The sequence below is a fragment of the Sparus aurata genome, chromosome 9 (assembly GCF_900880675.1).
Source record: "Sparus aurata chromosome 9, fSpaAur1.1, whole genome shotgun sequence".
Classification (NCBI taxonomy): domain Eukaryota; kingdom Metazoa; phylum Chordata; class Actinopteri; order Spariformes; family Sparidae; genus Sparus; species Sparus aurata.
Genome location: NC_044195.1, coordinates 16,845,716 through 16,850,308, shown reverse-complemented (window position 1 = coordinate 16,850,308; position 4,593 = coordinate 16,845,716).

Below are 4,593 nucleotides of genomic sequence, written 5' to 3'. Positions count from 1 at the left end.
AATTCTCCTTTCGCCTTGCTCAGTCATTCAGATTTGGAAAGTAAATAACAAGTTGACATCATTACGGCTCTACACTGGTGTGACACATTCCTCTGGTTACCGTACACACGGCAGTATGCGCGCACGGCACATTTCGCATTGGAAAAGCCACAGCAGCAACGGCTCCCAGTTTCTGTTGAGGAGGCAGTGCTCGACGTGCTTTGAGCTGCGTAGCCATGATGTTAGAAAAAAAAAAAAGAGTTTTTTTTTTAATGCGAGCATATAATGTTGCATGCAAGAAAAAAAGGTCAATTAACAACTATGTTTTTTTTGTGAGGAAAATGACATGCATTATATCTGATTGTAAGGTTGCGTCCGCTCTTTTTGCTTAAAGGCGCACTATGTCGTTTTGGGGAAGACAGAAAAGACGGATCTTCACTGACAATTTTTTTTTTTTATGCCGTAACCAACAAAATAAACAAACTCTCTTCGGTTCATGACTAAATAAACTGAATAAACAAACTGACCTTAGTAGATGACTGTCAGCTCTCCCCCTATGTGGAGAAAACATTACTGACAGCAGGATATATTTAAGCCGCCTCAAGGCCAACAAGTGAAAAATATGTTAATTTAAATGTACATTAGGTTTTGAACATTATTGGCGCTTTACTTTGCTGTCAGATAGTCCTTTCCATTGGCACTACATTCCCTCAACCATACAATGTTGTATTTCTAAGTTCAATCGCAGCTGTTCCTGCACAGCACTGTAGTACACGGCTGTCTGATGGCAATGTAAAGCACCAAAAATTTTCCAAATATAGCATTAACTAAAACAGATATATTAATTTTTTTAGGTGGGCCTTCATTTAGGTGGCTGAGATACATCTTTCTGTCTGTGCTGTTTAGCAATACAATGCTCTGCTTCCCTGTTGCTGATACGTGCTGCTTCTCCACACAGCGGGAGAGCTGACGGTCATCTACTGTACAACACAATTCATTCTGTTTATTCTTAGTTTATATTTGTGGGATCCTGCCACCTTTCTAGCTTCAAACAGTGTTCTGTGGACCCTATTTTACTCTGACAGCAGCTTGTTTATCAGCTTCATCAATATTGTACAAAATTTTGAGTTTGAATTTATTTTTCATAAATTACATATTGCCCTACATAGGGAGAGAATGAATATTTGTCAGTCAAAAAATAGTGCATGTGTGTATTTCAGTGGGTACTTTTGATATTTTTAGACTCAGAATGCTTAATGTGGACAACTTCAGTCAGGGGTGTAAATATAGACAGTGCAGGCAGTACTGTGGTTGCACTGGGGCCACATAGAAACGGCCTCTAGTGCAAGATTCAGATTGCCACTCAGAAATATGCCCATATTAGAAAAAGTACACACATCATTAAATTATAATCGGTGGCATTACATATATGCCCATTTGCTGTAAGTCCACATTGTACATAAATACAACATATATATATGAATACCTACTACTATACTTAACTATGACCTAGCATGCACTAGGGCCCATTATAATAGTGTGCACTGGGACCTGTCATAACTACCTTATGCCATTGCTTTCAACCTAACACAGTCAAAGAAATATGCATACAGTATACATGTTTTCCTTACACTGTGAAGAAGGCTTTGAAACTGTTCAGACCTTTTTATTGAGAAATATAATCAAACAGTTATCAAGCTCGATAAAGTATGAAAAGAAAAAAAGTCTGAGACTGTCTGATAACGAGGGGGCCTTGTGTCGGTGGACTCTTTAGTATTTCTAAAAAAATGGCTAAGGCCCTGATTGTGAAAATTCACAATATGCTTCCTGAAAATGAAAACCTGAAACATTATACTCCCAGAAAACAATCTAAAAAGAAAGCCCACAATTTTCAATACATCATAGGGAAACATAAAAAAAGCGGTAAATGTGGGACGAAAATGAAAACACTATCTCATATACCGAGGGAGATAAGAGATATTTGAAGACGTGATGAGGTCTTTGAGGTCAATAATGAATAGCACAGCAAGGCATTCCCTGTTGTAAAATGACAGGGTTATTACAGGGATTTTTCATTTTAGGAAGTGAGTTAACGGCTGATAAACTCTCTCCCGGGACAAAGGATCTCACTCTTGTGTATATCTCCAGCCATGGTCATTATCTAACTCTTTCTCTGGGTGTCATGTCTTTATAGGTCACTGGTACAGTTTATGACAACGCCTCTGCCTGTGTTACTGGCTGGTAGTGTTGATATTAAAGCTAGGGCTGGTAAGTTATGCTAGCGTTTTTTTTTTGTTTTGTTTTTTTCACAAATCAAGTGCTGCCCAGCTTGACAGTGGTGAGAACTAACAATAGCTACGTTCATCGTTTACATTCATCATGATAGCGTTTGTGGTTTTCTTTGTGTGACACATGAGGTAATGCTAGTCGGATACAGATAATGATGACAACAATGGGCCAGAGACTGTTGTTTGGCAGCTAGCTAAGCCAGTAGCACAAAGCACACAGCCCTACAGCCAAAGAACAGAGATGCTGTAGCAGCAACAGACGTGTTCAGCAGCTAACATGAGCACAATGAACGGAGTAACTGTAGCGCCAGGTAGTGTCCTAATGCCTAAGGTACGTTTTTATGAGGGCTATTTTGCTTTTGTTTATGTGATTGTGGCATTTAACCTTGTTTATTCATTGACATGTTAGACTTAAAAAGGTATGGGATCCTGTTAAATCTAACAAATGCGAACAAACATCTCCCAGGTTGATGAGCTACATGGGTGTCGTGTGCGTTCATGTGTTTCAATGGCGCTGGAGGGCAGGCTGGAGGGAGGGGAAGGGATTTCTAGTTTCTGCATTTAAATGCTTTCAAAACTTAGTTTGCTTTTAGTTTCTTCTATCATACCAACGTCAGCTTTAAGCAAAAATGTCATGGGAACCAGGCAGGTTAATTCCATTCCCAAAGAAATATAGTTTAATTATAGCAAACGTAACATGCAAATTATAGTCACTACATCAAGCTTTGGCTACACAGATAATACTGGTGGGACAAACCCATTGTTGGTTTGGGTTAGGGGTTTCATTTTGATGACAATGAGAAGAAATTGTCACGGGAGGCAGTTACATTTCAGAATTCAAGCTACTTTAGCTCTTACATTCTGAGCGAGAGAAATAAAAACACACACACACACATACACACACACACATGGTTCACAGAGGACATGCAAATGTCAGCCAGTCTGATGTGCAGATGTTGCAGGACCATATGCTACAAAGAGAGTCCTGTCAGATATGTTTTCTGCAGGAATCCATATTTGATGAGAGCATATGAATGGATACATTACCTCAGCTCTTCCGCCTGCCAAAAGAACAGTGTCCGGGCCCTTTGTTGACGGTAAATTGTTCTACAAAGTTCAGGGAGGAAGTGAGACATCTCATTTCCAGAAAATGACAAATTAGAAAGTTTCTACATTCATGCATCCGGCCCTGTATGCAAATGGAACCAATCTGCATTTTACTGTATGTTCCTCAATCAGTACTTTGCCTGTCATTTCATAAGGTTATTCCCCATAATTCTTGAGTTTTGATTAAAAAAATGTATACAAACTTCCATGATCTTATGTATTCAACACATTTCTGAAGTTGTGCCATTACTCTGAAAGACCCTGTAAAGGGTACTTAAGATTATATTACAATTTCGTTGGAATGCTGTACTGTGGCAGAGCTGCATTCCTACTTTGATGTGGTAGTGTACATATGATCTGGTGTTCACAATGACCTTTAGAATGTACCCTTGTTAAACACATTTTGCAGTGTTTGCAACAAGTGTTTCAAGAAGTGACTACTGCGACACGAGATGAGTAATAAGCAACTGAATACCAATTAGCAGTTTGTCTGCTCTAAAGTATGTCTAAGAGTCACCACTTGAGAAACTGTCACTGTTCCTCTGCGACAAGAAAGTATAATTACTTCCTCGCCAACACTGAAAAATACAAGAAATGTCCTTAACTGCAATACAAGTCATGGCGCACAGAATTACCAGGCAAATTTCATATGATAGTATAGCATTTCTTTTAAATGGTCCATTCTTGTTAAGTTGGATTTAAAGGTGCAACATGTAAGCCTTTGGCCACTTGTTGAATTCATACTTCAATGGGGGGCAGCATATCACCAGAGTAACTGCCAACAACTGCAATCTGTTGCTACCATTAGCTAGTTAGCTCAGTTGTAGTTGGAACACCGATAAAGTGTCTAGTGATTCCACTAGTACAGGAGTGGAATGGAAGGTTGTGGGGGCTAGCTGGTTAGCATGCTGAACGTGCTCTGTAACACAATACATAGACATTTTAATCACAAAAGTTTTATTCCTTCACATTCTGTTGATAAATGTATAATTTTTTTTAATGTTTTTTTTTTTTTTAAATCTTACAAACTGCACCTTTAAGATGTTAAATTACATTTTGATTAGAAATGAAACACGATTTTAAGAATACACTCAGCCTTCCAGTATTTAGCATCTCATTGTTTCAGTCAGGAGTCAAAGCAGACAGTGAGGAGTTTGAGAAATAAAGATTGAGCATTTAAGTAAAAGATCATAGTTCAGTGTTATCATCACAAATATGG